This window comes from Solanum pennellii, chromosome 9 (genome assembly GCF_001406875.1).
Source record: "Solanum pennellii chromosome 9, SPENNV200".
NCBI classification, from domain to species: domain Eukaryota; kingdom Viridiplantae; phylum Streptophyta; class Magnoliopsida; order Solanales; family Solanaceae; genus Solanum; species Solanum pennellii.
Window position 1 is genome coordinate 71,799,713 of NC_028645.1, and position 17,134 is coordinate 71,816,846.

General features: G+C 36.0%; 1 pseudogene; it reads right to left on the minus strand.

Moving 5' to 3' along the window:
* Positions 1 to 1,545: 1,545 nt before the first annotated feature.
* On the minus strand, positions 1,546 to 5,640 carry LOC107031068 (annotated as a pseudogene).
* Positions 5,641 to 17,134: the final 11,494 nt, after the last annotated feature.

Sequence of the window (17,134 nt, forward strand, 5' to 3'; positions counted from 1 at the left end):
ACTTAGTGGAGTCTTGAAGAAAGAAAAAATACAAGTGGGATATTGCGAGTTGATAGGAAATCATAATAGGGTGAGCCAACGAATTTGTGAAAGAGAATAACCAAAAAAGGGGAAATAATCATATTATTGATTGAACAACGAAATTGGAGAGATTTGGAAATTAAAAAATTAGCTTGCCTAAAAGAACATGTTATATCCTATATATCTACCTCTATATTGGATCAAAGGTAGAAATAGAGTCTGCCCTTGTTGTATTGGCCAATGAAGAATCACATGTTCAGACTATGCATGTTACGAAAATGATGATGTTAGAGATGGATGTATATTTGGTCTTCTACTGATGGAGTTGATAACCAAAACAAAGTTTGATTTATTTCAGCCTTTCTTTCTCAATATTTGTAAACCTGACTCTTTTGTTCATAAATGAAATGCTTCGAAGATGTTGATTATCAAACTGCATCTGATAACACGGAGCTAACTTGCCGTTGCATGAGTCTTGATCCAGGTGAAGATGGTTTTTTTCGATTTGGAAAAACTAAGGACGAGAGTGAACGTAGGGGGAAAACGAAAAAGAAATGAAAATGAGTCCACAGTTATCCCTTCGTTTAGCTAATTTTGAACTTTGTAGGTACAAACTAAATTGCAAGATTGTTGCAATGCAAGTGATGGAACTTTATGAATGATATCCCTGATGAGTTTGTTTTACTGAACTATGAATTGGAGATTTTCAAATTATTAGCTATCACGGTATAGTTGAGGTCTATCAGAAACAACCTCGCGATAGGTTGTTCGACATGCATTAACTACCTACCAGGTTTACGATGAATAATGAATCTAGAATGATTGTTTGAAGTCTATTTGTCCTTTCTCTTCAACTTCTCAACTGTTCTTAAATAAGTTCATGTTAAATAGAGCTGTCAATAGTGGAAATGTTTTTATGTGTTAAAGTGGGGATTTAGTTAGTAATGGTGACAAGATTGTAGTGGTACAAAGTGGTTTCTATTTGGTCATATCTGAACCTTTGTGTAAGTTTTTCATTGATTCCGAAGATGGGAGATTTCATTAAGTCTATCCATAAGCTTCGGACTATGTCATCAGTCATCACGTGCGTGAACACTTATAGGAGCTCCTATGTCAATCACTGTCATTCCTCTCGTTAGACCTTCTGTAGCACTCATAGCTACAGCCCTAACTCGGATCTGAGCAACTTAGTCCATAAGTGACCATTTGAGATAGTATTTCTGTTTCTTTTGATTGAACTGTGTCTTGATCTCTGTGACTTTTAAATGACTCAAAAAGACCATCCTTTGTTTGTTTGGAACCTAAGAAATAGTGTTTAGAATGGTATATAATATGAATAAAAATATAAATTTCTTATTTAGAAAGTTACTCTTCCTCTTCCCTTAAGTTCACAAATATATAATTTTCATGCAGTTGGAAATTCACATGCTTGGTTCAAGAAATTGTTGTTCTTTAAGTTACACAAGTCAGCATATAATTTTCTTTTCCATGTGTTATTAGCTTGTTTTAGGTAAAGTGAAAGAAATTGGCCAATATGATATTTTTATTCATTTGCTTTCCAATATGATTCATCTGCAAAATGGCAATCCATTTTACTCAGCAAAACATTAGAATTGTGCAATATAACACTAGTACTACAACAATCTAGAGAATGAATAGCTTTTTGGTGATAAGTCTAGCATGCACGCGACACGCATGCCAAAAGATTTTAGTTACTACAAGATATCCTAATACCCTCATGCATTGCTGCATCACAGTTATGTCAACTGTATGGAAGGCTTACCTGTAAGAAGAACTACAAATAAAACTAACTGATATGCACATTTGGAATGTGAGCAATTTTGTTCCAGTCCTCCCCTATCTCCTTTCCCGCAGCGCTTTGCCAGTTCTGGACAATAAACAATTCGCGACGCTTGCAGATTCTTTGTGTCCATAATCCCAGCTGGAAGTGATTGCAGGCGAGGGCAATGCCAGATCACCAGTGATTGAAGAGAGTGTAAGTTTTGAATCCTGAAAGGCAAGGTCACCATCTCTGGACAAAGAGCAACTACTAGTCTTGTAAGGGGGTTGTTAGGTGTTGCAATCCCTCTGATAGAGTTTTTAGCATCTCACAATCCTGAATGATTACTCCGTGAGTGAAGTTAAACCTTCCAGTACTTGCTCAAGGAGACTCTCTAGTGAATGACAACTTCGAATATCCAAATGCTTCAAAGCAGTTAGACTGGCCATGCTGGTAGGCAGCTCTTTAAGTTTTTTGAAGGATGAAATACTCATGGACTCGAGATAGGCAAGGTGTTTGAACATCTCTTCTGGGGTGAAGTCTGTTCGGCGTTGTGACTAATATACAACGAGGTGAGAGTGCTAAGATCAGATATGGAGCTCAGAGTTGTTGCATCTGTCTTTGCCCCAAACTTGACACAAGCAAGGGTTGGAAAGACGAGCATAGGGCAATCATGAATCTCCATTTCCTCGAGTATGGGAAATTGATCCTTTGCTTCCTTTTGTAGCAATCCTTTCAGGTTCGGAAAGCCTTTTATGACAAGGCATCGCAAGGATGGAAACCTTCCACAGTCATGAACATTGTCTTCAATATAATCCACAGACCCGCCGAATAAGCATAAACTTTCTAGACAAGGCAGATCTCCAAAGGGTGGAAGGCATAAACAGTTTTTACAGCTATCAACATCAATAGATTTTGACAACATTTTTCAAAACTGAACCGGGTACAGAGACCTCTGAAGCCAGTTACTTTTAAAGATTTCAGATTGGGGTGTGGTTCGAGGGACTTAAGCACTTCCTCATCCAAATCATTTTCTGATTCATATCTATCGGACCTATCCCAGCTCATACATAAAGAGTAGAGATTTGCTTAAGCAGATAAATTGGCTTCTTTTGCATCTATATCCTTCCTCACTCTTTTAAGATGCGTGATTGAAAGTGAGCCACCAAGGTTTAGGCTTCGTAGTTCACCAAGTCGATAACCTTTTCTCCTGCCAATAACAAAGCAATCTAGAGTCTTAAGGCATGTCAACGATCCTATTCTTGGTGACATAGAGGTCAATGGACAGTAATCGAGCAGAAGATTCCGAAGACTACTTAGTTACCTGTTTGCTTTGGCAGAAAAGAAAGTGAGCGACAAGATTTCAGATTAAGAGTCTGGAGATTTTGAAGCTTGCATAACCTCTTAGGAAGACTACGAATTCTAGTGCTAGACAGTTTTAGGAGCCTTAAATGTATTAGATTTCCGATGGAAGATGATAATTGATATACTCTCGAGTAACTCATATAAAGCACCCTTAGTGAGACAAAGGTTTTCAGGAGTGAGGGAGAGTAAGAAGACACTGTTTTAGAAAAACCAATGGACAATATGTTATTTTCCTCTCCTACTTGACGGATATTGCTGCTTGATGTGTTTGCTGAAATCAGAGATGTAGCCAAATCATGAATGACGTCATACATCTTGAAATAAGTTTTACCAAATTCATCCACTACAACCTCTTGGAAAAAGGACCTCATGTATAATTCTTTCCGTACTTCATTACCGACATCCTCTAGCTCCAAATTTCCTTTCGATGAAAGAAAACCATGTGCCATCCAAAGAGCGATTAGATTATCCTTTTCCATTTTGGTGTCCTTTGGGAACACTGCACAATATGCAAAACATTGTCTCAAATTAAATGGAAGGTGATGATAACTCAACCTCAGGGCAGGTAGAATAGAACTTTCATCTTGAGGCAAATTCCAAATCTCATTATCTCTCACATGTTCCCTTTCACTTACTTCTCTCTTGAATCGTAAAATAACTCCAAGAGTCTTCGCCGCTAAAGGCACACCACCATATTTCTTCACAATTTCCTTTCCGATGGCCACAAGATTATATTTATTTCTCTTTTTTGCCCAAACACGCGTTGCATAATCAACAGTACACCATCATGTTGAGATAAACTTGAGAAATGATATGGTTCTAACGTTCCCATAATTGATCCAACCTTTTCAAGACGAGTAGTTGCTAGAACAGAAGCACCTCTTGCTCCAACCATCAAGACTGCTCTTAACTTAGCCCACTTATCTTGATCATCACTCCAAACATCATCTAAGACAAGCAAGTATCGTTTTCTAGTCAATAACTCCTCAAGCTTCTTCTGAAACGAAGCCAAGTCCTCAACATCCAGAGACCTTCTTTCAATATTTCGTACAATTGTCTTTATCAACCTCTTCTCATCAAAATCATCTGAGACACAAATCCATATTTTGGGATTGAAATGCTCAGTTACTCTCTCATCATTGAAGATCATTTGGGCAAGTGTCGTCTTTCCTAGTCCCCCCATACCAATTATAGGTAACACAAGAAGTTCTTCGGCAACATTAACATTGTTGATCAGAATTTTCACTATCTCATCCTGCTCTTTGTCCCTTCCATAGACTTCAGGTTCAGTCAAAACGAAACCTGTTGGAAAATTTTATTGCAATTGATATCATTAGAAGGAGTCAGCAAGAAATGTAAAAGCTTTTTGCAAAATAAAGCAAATTAAACACCACTAAATTATCACTTTTTTCACTAGTTTCATAACCCAACTATTCAAACTCCCTTTTTCTACCTAAACTGTAACACCCTTTGTATTATACCTCAATGCTAAGTGAGCCCAATGTTTGAAATGACTCGATAATAGGTGTGCGGGGACTTAAAACACCCATAAAAATTGGTCCATATAGCATCTACAACAACCAATCGAGCTTAATATATTTTTTTTCTATTTCCTTTAAATCTTTCATTTCTTCACCTTTCTTCTTCACTTTCCCATCATTTCTCAGATTTTCTTCACGGTTTTCCTCCTTCATTTCCTCATGAACCCTAGAACTTTTTACACAACCCTATATTTTTTTTTTAGCACAATCAAAAGTTAAACGAAAAACATTCAGAAAAAATCAAGGCTGACAATTTATACCTGTTTAACTCAGATTCTAGAACCCTAATTTGATTTTTTAACCTACCTTTAACTGTTACCCATTCAATTAACACCACTAATAAACATCCTAACTAGATTAGGTAGACAAAATTAACCTATGGAAGTGCTACTTGACACTCTATTTTTAAATAAAAAACTAAAATAGAGCTGTACCAGATGCACCAACAGTTCAGTATTGAAATGTGTTCGTATAGTTGAGATCTGAAAATCGCGAAAATATAATAGTTTAGATGTACTCATACCTGTTTCCCCAATTTTGTGACGGAAAGTGATAATCCCTTGATGATGAAACCCTAATCGAGATTGCTCGAATCTTGTTGCCTCACTTTTACATTCGTCCAATATGTCATCGACTTCATACGCAGCACCGTTGAGTTTCTGCAACCAATTCTCTATTGCCTTGTCCTTCAATTTCTTCTCTTGAGCATCTTCAAGCACAGCTTGAACTGTCGAAAACATGCTTGAGAGCTTTTCAAATTCCTTTTGAAACCGAAGAATAATACTAGTTTATCATAGATGAAAGAAGTGAGATTGTCTAGCAGGTATTGAAGGAAAGCTTCTGCCATGGTTTAAAATGTAGATATTTGTGAACTGGAACGAAATATTGGGCATTTTAAAGGCTTTTTCGTGTCCCAAACCCACAATGAAGTCAGTTTATATCTGAATAACACGTTACAAGATTCATTCAAAAGATTATTTTAATAAAATTTTCTTCATATTCAACATTTAAATTGGACCTTTTTTTTTATTAAGAGTGAAATAATGTCACCGCTCTACTATAATCCGGAACAAAGTAAAGTTGTTCACTAGTGTGAGTGCGTTGCACCTATTTTTATTTTCGAGTTCAATAGGTAAAACGCTTTTTAACAAAAAATAATTCATATCGCGAAAATTTGAGCCCGAGATTTTAATTAAAAATAATGACTATTTATCCCAACAATGATGTGGGATGTATTTCAAGAAAATTGCAGATGCCAACACTTTTTCTTTTCATAAAGGGCAGCTTCCTGCTGGTCCTATCAGTCTGTCAAATTGGTGGAGCATGTATGCTTTTGAAAAAGAAAGCGTGCTAATTGTTATAAACATATACTTTGAAATTTGTGGTCTCTAAATAAAATTAAAATAATAATATGATTATAGTTTATTTTATCATGAATAAAATCAAATAATTAAGGTTGAATTATTTTAAAATTAAGTATGATGCTATCTTTCAAGTAAATTTAAAATATGAAGTACCAATCATCATATCATATCATCATATCATAGATCATATCTCGATCATACCATATATTATATATTATTATAAGTGAAAAACTTAAAAATTGAATTATCATTCTATCCTTATTTTATCCCTAAACTAAATTAAATATTACTCCATCCATTTAAAAAATGATGGTCTAGTTTGACTTGGAACGGAGTTTAATAAAAGAAAGAAGACTTTTTAATCTTGTCATTTTAAATTAAAGTTCTGTCAAATGTACCAAAATGCCCTTTAATTATGTGGTCTTAAACATGTCACGTGGAAAGTTAAAGTTAAAGTGTTGCCAAAAAAGGAAAGGGGTCATTCTTTTTGAAACAGACTAAAAAGAAAATAAGGTCATTCTTTTTTAATCGGAGGGAGTAATATATAATTAATTTAATATTAAACAATAATTTTATTTAAGGGGTAACCCATCCTCGGTCCCTTAAAGTTGGTACTAATTTTCACTTATATGCCTTAATTAGGATTTGTTCATTTTAGACACTTATAGTAAGGTTTTATTGTGTCAGTTCGACACTTTTTGCTGAGTGCATATTGTGTAGAATGCACCCGTTTGAGCGCGTCGGAAGCTTAAATTTTATTTTAAAATTTTTTTTTATTTAAATAAGAAAATACAAATACTTCAAAATATACTCCATCTTCTCCACATTTTTTAAACAAAAATCAAGTTGGTTGATTAATTCTTCTCCTCATTTTACCATAAAATTCAACAATCTCTTCGTTATCAACAACCAATATAAAAGAAACACATAAAATACCTTTAATCTTAACTTAGAAACATCAAATTTTACAATCACACAAAATTATAAACAAAATATTAAAGTTTTGATATAAAAAAGGGGCATAATACATAAATATGCCCTTTAACTTGGTTTCAAATTACATTTATGCCCTTCAACCTTGACGTGCACAAGTAGACGCTTAAACTTGTTTAAAGTTGAACAAATAGACACAAATGTCCTACATGACATCATATATGTCATTTTTTGTCCTACATGGTATCCTACGTGATAGTGTCATATAGGACATGTGTGTCTATTTCACTAGCATCACACATCAGCTCGAATGGGAGCTCCCAATTTGGAGCAATCAAAACAGGTGCTTCAATCAATTTCTGCTTCAGCATCTCAAAAGCCTGCTAGCATTTTTCATCAAACACAAGTTTCATCTCTTTTCTCTAATAAGCTGCACATAAGTCTTGCAGTTTTAGAGAAGTCCTTGCTGAACCTCCTGTAAAAGCCAGCATGTCCAAGGAAGCTTCGCACTCCCTTCACTGATATAGGTGGGAACAACTTCTCAATCACTTACACCTTTGCTTTATCAACTTCTAGCCCACTCTTGGAGATCTTGTTTCCCAACACAATTCTTTCTCGGACCAAGAAGTGACATTTCTCCCAGTTCAACACCAAATTAGTCTCCTCACACCTAGCAAGAACTCTGTCAAGATTAGTTAAACATAGTTCAAATGACTCACCAAAAGCTGACAAATCGTCCATGAAGACTTCAACATGGAAGATTGTCATCATACATCTCTGAAATGTGGTTGGGGAATTGCACAAGCCAAATGACATGCATTTGAACGTATACGTTCCATATGGACAAGTGAATGTCGTCTTCTCTTGATCCTCTGATGCAATGACGATCTAGTTATACCCTAAGTAACCATCAAGGATACACTAATTGTAAGACCCCCAAAATGAGTTAGGGTGTCTAGATCATAATATGCCCGTCATAAGGTTCTAAGGTCCTAAAATGATTTATAATATGGTATTGAGGCAGTGTGTAAAGTTAGAGGTGATTTGGAAGTCGAACGTCAAGGGACGACCAAGACGTTCGACGACTAGTCGCCAAAGGGGCCTTAGATGCTTTTATGTGTTTTTGAATGTGTCATGAGCTTATGAAGTCTCAAAATGATTTATAATGATGTGTATAAGCAGTGCATTGAGTTTCATGAAGTTTAGAGGTCAATCGTCCAAGACGTTCGAAAGATAGGCCTTGAGACATGCATGTGTGTATCTTGATGGTGCCTAGCATGTTTGGACGTGTTGCGTGTAATTGTTTTGGGTGAAACTGATGTGGAAGTTCCTTAACTTTTTAATATTCATATTTATGTTGGAAACTCCAGTACAACTTCCCAAGGTCCCCGCAAAAGGGCCCACAAGAAAGACACAAAGGCTGTCGAGACACTGCCTTGGTAGTGTCAATCGATGAGCTCAAATGACGCCCCGTTGGTGGACTGAAGCCCCGTCGATGGGGAGGCGTCGATGAGCACTTAACCTGGAGAATGCTTGGCCACATGACAGCCTCAGACCCAAACGACGGAAGACATAGAACGATCCGTCGATGTAGGCCTTGTGTCACTGCCTGCGCACCGTTTCATTAAAGGGGTGAATGAGAAATTCGCCCCACGTCCTAAACTGACCCTACTAGGTTTATTTAGTTATTTTTGGGTGTATTTAAGGGATCAAAAACGTGATCAACCCATTCCCAATTCAATTCACTGAAAATAGACTTTCCCTACAAAACCAAATCTCTAAAAACCTCCATTGAAGTAAAGCTCAAGAACAGCTTGGAGCTTGGATTTACATGGATTCTTCATCAAGTTTTAGAGGTTTTCTTCTAGATAAAGTTATGGCGATCCTTCATCTCTAGTTACCCTTCTATCTAGAGAGTTAATCTCAAAGTTTTCAAAGAGAATTTCATGATCAAACTTTCAATATTTCAATCTAGCCATGGTTCTTTATCAAAACATTTTCAAAGGCTTAATCATGATGAATTGATGATAATGTATTGGTTTTAATGTGAAAAATAATCCAATTTCATTGTGAACCCATGCTCCTTCCCAAACTCGATTTAGACCTTGCATGGGCATTGTTATCGTGGCTTGTATTGGTTGAATTGTAATTCTATATGTTGAACTGCTTATGTCTGGGGATCAATGTATGAAGATTTGAACATGACTAGCCTATGTCTCTATGTGTTACAGTGATTTCGATTATAGAATAATTGTGTGGGATTTTGATTATGCAAATATCATTGTAACTACTGCCTTAAGTTAATATTATGGATGAATTGTGGTTATAAATCCTTGATGTTCAAATTAAAGAAGGCTTACATGAATTGATATAGAATCTTCTAGTCTATGGATTGATAATGTTATGTACATGATGTAATCTAAGTTCTAGGTTAGACAAAGCATGATTTAGTCTTGATTATTGTGTCTTTAGCTACTGCCCTAGGTTGGTATTATAGGTATATTATGAATGTTAATCATGGTGATCAAAGTAATTAGTAAGTGATCTATGACTTTCTACCTTCTATTATATATGTGATGCCTTGTATTATGTTATAGTATGATCTTATAGCGACTTGTACATGGTTTCTTTCATGATTAAATGTATATTTAGATACTGCCCTATAATGTATTGATGATGAAAAAGGTGTATTGATCAATAATGATCAAAGGTTGATGAATTGGTAAGAATGACTCTTCCTCTCTACTTTTCTATATTATTGTAGTTGATGAAGCCTTATATGACATTGTGTGGTATGTTACATTTTATGATGGCGGGGTTTACTTTATTGTCATTATATATGTGTTGACCATGGCCTTGAAGGCAAATTGATGAATATATGAATGTGTGGTGATGATGACCATCTTATGTGTAACTTGTGCCTAGTCTTCTCCTTTAGTTTTGAATCTAGGTTATGTTACTATTGTTATGAGCATGAGAATGATTACATTAGGGTTATGTGTAGGTGTTGCCATTAATGAAATATTAAGGAATGATGCTTCCTACTTATGTACCCCTATGTGAATGCATAAATAGCAAAAGTTAGGAGTCTTAAGTGTAATATGAAGTTCGCTTGCATCCTATGCTATTATGTGTTGTGTGGTCTATGTTTGGTTGTGGATTGTGGTCCTAAGAGGGTGGCTGCCTCAATGTGTTGTTGATAGCTATTATGTGATCATATTGACCAATGTACACATACCCTCACTCTACATGCATGCTTACAAGTAGTATAAGATCATAGTGTTTAATGAAAGGTTGTTCTCATATTCTTAGTGTCTACTACTATGCATGTTAAGATTATGTCTATGAAAGTATGATATGTGTTTCCTTAACTAGGATGACTTGATAGGTGTGCTAGTATGGGAAAGAGTATGAGACCTTGTCTATGCATAGCACATGTGTACCTTGAAAGAATAGTCCTAGGTTTACTCTCTTATGTACATGGATATGAATGCATGAGTATGTTATGAACATGTCTTATATGCCATAATGTGAAGTATGTGGTATGATGAAGTATGATTATACCTAGTGTCTAAATGTGTTTATATGAAAGCATGGATCATATAGTTACACTTGTACACTTATGCATGAATGAAGTAAAGTACGAACATGTGTGGTCTAAAGGTGTTATGTGAAAAAGCTCAGATGTAGGTAACACATGTATGATGATCTAGTCAATAGAGGGGCTCTTGAAAGGTGTGCTCAAGAGAATCCTAAACTAGATAGATGCTTACATATGCTATGTCCATGTGAAAGGTTTTCTCATATGGTATAGGTTGATGAAAGGACTTCTCATCTATAACCTATGAGCTAAGCATATGGGGAGTGAATCTAATAAAGCCGACGTTTTACAAAGTAATGTAATTAGAGGCCTTTAATGAAGGGAGCTTAGCTTAGCACCGAGTGAACTTGAAGATGAGGGGTGTCCCTTCCCATTGTAGGAAGATAGGTCACCATAGACCTCACAGGGTGGATAGCCTCATGACCCAAAAAAGGGTGTTAGAGTGATGTTTCCATGATGCCCCCAATTTTCCATAACTATGTTGCCCCATAGGATCTAGCAAGTGATATGACTTAATATGCTATCATGATACTCATGTCTTACTTTGGCAAGTAAGATACCCTCTTTTGGTGTGAGGGGATGACACAAAATTCCATGTTTGGCTCACATGGTCTTATTTTCGGTTAAGGCTATCGTTTTCCTAAAGAAAAATGGATTATGGAAGTAAATGACTAAGACCCTAACTAGGATGACCTAGGGGAGGTTACTTAGGATAGGTGGAAGTAATGAACCCACCTAGACATTGCACAAGTGGCTTCTTAGGGAGTTCTAGGAAGGTGTTCTAAGGTGTATGATTATGTATATGTTCCTTATGCATAACTTTGTATTAATTGTCTACTTGTTATGATGAAGTTCATGGTATGAGTCCTAATGGATCTAAGTGATGTGGTCTTGTCCTTAGATGCACTAGATTGGTCTTAATGACCACATGATGAAGGTTGTTGACATGAATGAAGTTGTCCTCACTTGCTATGTTGATGTATGAATTTAATATTGAGGTTTGTGGTCTCATGATCGGTCTACTAAGTATGTGTGAGGTTATGGGGCTTCACATGTACATTTCACTAGTAGATTTATATTGGGATTATGAGTAAGGTTTCATAAGGTTCTATGTGAAGCAAAATAAGTATATATGCATAATGACAAGAGCTTACTGTAATGTTCTTATGTCTTAGCCTAAGTATGTCTTTTTTATGTATTATACTTCTATGATGGTATGAGTTGGCTTATATAAGTTGTATGTATGGTTTTCCTTGTGACCTTAAGGTGATTCATTGCACCAAGTATCACTAAAGGTTTACTTGGGAGGTTAATGACTTAAAAGAAGAATTTCACTGTAAAAGGAAAGTAGTTCACTGTAAAGCGAAAGGAGCTCACTGTAAAGTGACCTCAAATGGGGCTTAAATTTTATATGTGATTTTATATGATGTTTGGCCTTTGAATATGTATATGTGAAGTATGTGAGTGATATAAATGCTATTGTATAAAGGTTTTATGAAGTTTTCACAAAAAGGCATGAAGTATGATTTCAAAAAAAATGTCCCTTTTAAATGCATGGTTGTCATACTTAGTGCATTCTTGTACTAATTCCATTCTTTTCTACTTTTTACACAAATTGTAGGTTATGGATGCTTAAAGGATGTCTATATGATTGAGGAGCTTGATATATGATTCTCAACCTCAAGGAAAGGAATCCTTAAGTCCAAGGATGTCCTAATGTTTAGCTTACTGTAAAGTCTTATGAATTGTATAAGTTTACTTATGTATTATGTCGTAACAGTCGTGTCCCTAATGTACTCTTATGATGTTGAGTTTATGATGGCAAAAGAGACTAGAGTCTTTACCTATGTATGATAATATTTTATATATATATGAAGTAATGTTTTAGCATATGATGTGCTAAGAAAGTTTTAAATTTTCTGCTAAATTTACCTATGACAATGCGATGAATGATAACTATGGGCTTGTATAAGACCTCCGAGAGGTCAAGTACGTAATGTTACTTCTAGGGGGTGCTCCCCGGATGTGACATTAATACTCTTGGCCGACTAGTCTGTCTAACATTTGATCAATAAAAGGCACCAGATAGTGGTCCTTCCTGGTGGCTTCATTGAGTTTCGTGTAATTCATGCAAATCCTCCACCCAACCACTATTCTGGTGGGTATCATCTTATTCTTTACGTTGTCACAACTATCATTACACTCTTCTTTGGCACACGCTGCACTGGACTTACCCATTTGCTGTCAGATATCGGGTATACAATCCCTGCATCTAACCACTTAATCATCAATGAATTTAGCCTCCGCTGATGTTGTGCACTTGCATTGTACCCTTCTTCCATGTATATTTTATGCATACATAGAGCAGGGCTAATGCCATGGATGTCAAACATTTGTCATCCCAGAGCTGCTTTCCTTCTTTTCAGAATCAGCAGCGTGACTCCCACCTGTTCGTCAGATAATGTTGTACTAACTTTATCTACACCCAAAAATGCATAAATGAGGTGGGTTGGCAATGCTTTCAGCTCCATTTTGGGGGCTTCTTCAATTGAGGGCTTGGGTGGAGGACCCAACACCCTATTTAGAGGGTCCCACCGATCTCCAATTGTCACTATAAGTGAATATCAAAGAACTGCACAATTTCTTGTGCTTCAGCATCCCCATATAAGTTATCACCCACTAACACTTGCTCTAGGGAATCCTTGGCTGCAATATACTTAGCTTCTGCCTCAATATCAATTAAGGTTATGACAAACAACTCCTCATACACAACTGGCATTTGCAAGGCTTTATACACATCAAAAACTTATACTTTATCATGAGCTCTCATAATAAGCTGCCCAGTTTCTACACCAATTATTACCCTCCCAGTCGCTACAAAAGGTCTTCTTAGAATGAAAGGGACCTCAGGATCAGGCTCAAAATTCAACACTACAAAATCTATTGGAAAAATCAAAGATCCCACTTGTACCAACACATCTTCCACAACACCCTCAGGCCTAGCCGTTGATCTATCCGCCAACTGCAAAATTATGGTAGTTAGTTTAGGACTACTGTCACGACCTAAAAGTAAACCCTAGAAGTTAGAGCATCCTTGTGTCATCACACGGCAAATGAGACTTCAAGAAGTCTCATCTAAGCCACTCGTATCATTCATTGCATAATAAACATACTAAAATGAGTAAGAATTTAAAACTTTCTTCACACATGAAGAACTGTTTACATAAACATTACACAAGAGGAAGACTTTCATTGAAAAGCATTAAAACTTTACAACATCTCTTGGAACCATCTAAACTTTGGAGTATACAACACTTGGGACTAATCCCTACAAGACATAAAATAAAGACTAGGACGTAAAAGAACATGTGGATATTATCCTCGAATCGATGAGGACTCACCAATACTTCATCTTCATCCCTTAAGGTATCCATCCTCCATGGCATATGAAGACTTCCAATTCCCTACACTTTAGTCAAAAGGGAAAAGAAGGGGTTAGCACATTAGATGTACTAAGTATGGAAGCCATGCAAAAACCATGAAAAATGGACATTTAGTAAATAACATGCTTTTCATGAATTTTGATTAAAACATCATACTATAAGCATAAGAACAACATTTAACAACTTAGAAACACATAAGAAACCATTTAAGCAAATAGTCACATTTTTAGGAAATGTTACAGTGAACTTCTTCACTGTTACAGTGAAGTTCCCTAGCTTCACTTTGCACACCTTTTAGCATATAATCCCCTCACTTAAAGCTATCCTAAGACTCACTTAAGTAAGACAAAGAGATACCGCCCATACACCCTCTATAAGCACACCTAAATGATCCTTAAGACCACTCATGATAAGATCAACATACATTTACAAGACATCAAACATATGAACATGAGATCCTACTACCAAAGGTGATTCTAAGTCTCTCTTGAGTGAGTCGTGAAGCGACCGTCCATAAAATCCCTTACACACACTTAGAGTTCCTATAGACTACCTAAGATAGAATTATTCTCACTTAATACATTAGTATACATAAAATATGACATTCTCCCTACAAAGGTTATCAAAAGACTAACTTAAGTAAATCAAGAAGATAACGTCCATGCTTGACCTCTTCAAGATTACCTAAATAATCTTTGAGACTACCTAAGTTTGGATTATGTCTACATAATCAACATCTTCCCTAACTAGAGTCATTCTTAAGACTTATCTAGGTAAGATACGAAGTGACCATTCCTATGCCCCCTTCATGCCTTAACTAGACAACCCTTAACTACTTTAGGTAAGTACTTATTCAATTAACATACTTTCTTAACTTAAGTCATTACATTCATTAGTTCATTTAAGACTCATTTATCACATAAGGACATTCAAGTAATGGTCTTGGACAAGACCTAGGGACTCCAACTAACACCTTCAAAGCCTATTGTGCAATGTCTAGATAGCATCCCATACCACCACCTAAACTTCGTAGAACTTCTCTAATGCTAGTAAGTATCCCATATGATGAGAATAGGAAATAACCGACATAGACCATGGTAGCAAAACATGGAAACCAGAAATCTAACCTACTCCGATAAGAGTGTTCTACTTGCCAATGGTAGAACTTGGACACATCACATGTAGGCACATGGTTAAGGAATATGAAGGGCGTGCTTTGTACTCTAGTTTCATCCTTTAACTAGAACTACTTCCCTTACCATACTCACTCGATGCTAGACTTTGTTCTCATAGAGTAATTTTCATTAAAGATTTATATAAAGGGGTTCCATATCAAGTTCATAACCCAATTACATTTACCCTACCAAAGAAAGGTCCACTAGGGCTACCTTACAATGGCGACAAGAAACTCATCATGACTTTCCTAAGGATTAATATGATGTCGTTCCATCCAATTAACCTTAAGTCTATCATTTCTTTACTTTGAAGGATACCATTACGGCTTACAACTTCAACATTAATAACCTTACCACTAGGTTCAAGGTTTCACATAAAGACCCTCTTAACATCATTCCAGGTCAATATCACTCATGCATTCAAAACTAAGAGGTTTTAGCATCCTAAGTCAAGACATCACATATTCACCTTCATACATGCATCAAGTAAGGGACACAAGTCAACCAAGACAAGACACAACATACTTCACTTTAACACATATCACATGTCATTCTTTAAGGCACTTAGGAATAACGATTATCATCTTTAAGTTATCCTATACACTACCATATCATCATCAATATAACCATTATTGACTCATATAGTCAAGTAGGAACAACCATGCATCAACCCTAAGACTACACATAGAAGCACATAGTCATAGTCTACATGATTTCCTAACATACATAAAAAGAACACATACTTTCACATTACTTCACATATAGATAGATATGTCCATAATTCACACAAACCAACTACACAAATCATCATAATACTTCAAATAGTGCCGACAAGGCCATGATCATCATATTGCATAAAGTAATGCCGACAAGGCCACATCAATTCACATAGCACCGCCACCATAAGTGGAACATACCAATCACAATATAATTGAAGTCTAATTAACATGAAATAAAGGGAATTAGGGCAGCATACCCCCACTCCATCTTACCACTTCGATTCCAAAGCTAAAATCATCCGATTCGATACCATAGGCCCTTACCCATGACCATGAACATCAATTCAATACATAAATCATAATACTCAGTGAATCTAAGTCAATTCAATATAGATTTATCAATCTAATACCAATTAGACATCAATTGAATACAATTATTACATCAATCAATAGCCCATTAGAACTACACTAGAATTCATAAGCCTTAAGTCAATATCAATTCAATAGGCCTATTATTGAATAGATTTAAGAATATACAATACTCAATTGATAAAATTGAAACAGCCTATAAACCAATTAATCATAACCTGTACACGAAACAAAAGTCCATAACAATCTACACTTGAATTCATTAATATCAAAGCATGATCACATAACCCATATTTTAGTCAAATTAAGAGATTTATGAAGGTCAAGGGTTCATGTAGAATTTCATTGGAAAACATCAATTAAACATCAATATTATCATATCTTAGTGTTTGAAAACGTTTCATGAGAAATTGGACTTTTTTCATCTTTGAAAATCATCTTTGAAATTGGCTCTAAGGTGATAGCAAGCCTTAGATAAAGAACTCCCATAGCTTATTAGAAGAACCCAATGATAATTGAACAATAAACTTCATTGAAGAACCATCTTCAAGCTCCATCTTCACCTTGAACTCTCATGGAGGTTTTTGAAGAAACTTTGGGAGGGAATGTGTTTTGATTTGGGTGTTAGGGTTTAAATGAGAGTTTAATGACTTATATACTCTTAAAATACCCATAAACACTCAAAACAACCGTCCTCCTATTTAATAAGACATGGGGTGAATTTCCCAAAAACCCCAAGCCTTAACAGAAAACTGGCAGGAAACACAGCACCATCGACGCCAGCATCGACGGTCCGTGGTCTCACCCATGCCCCGTCGATGGG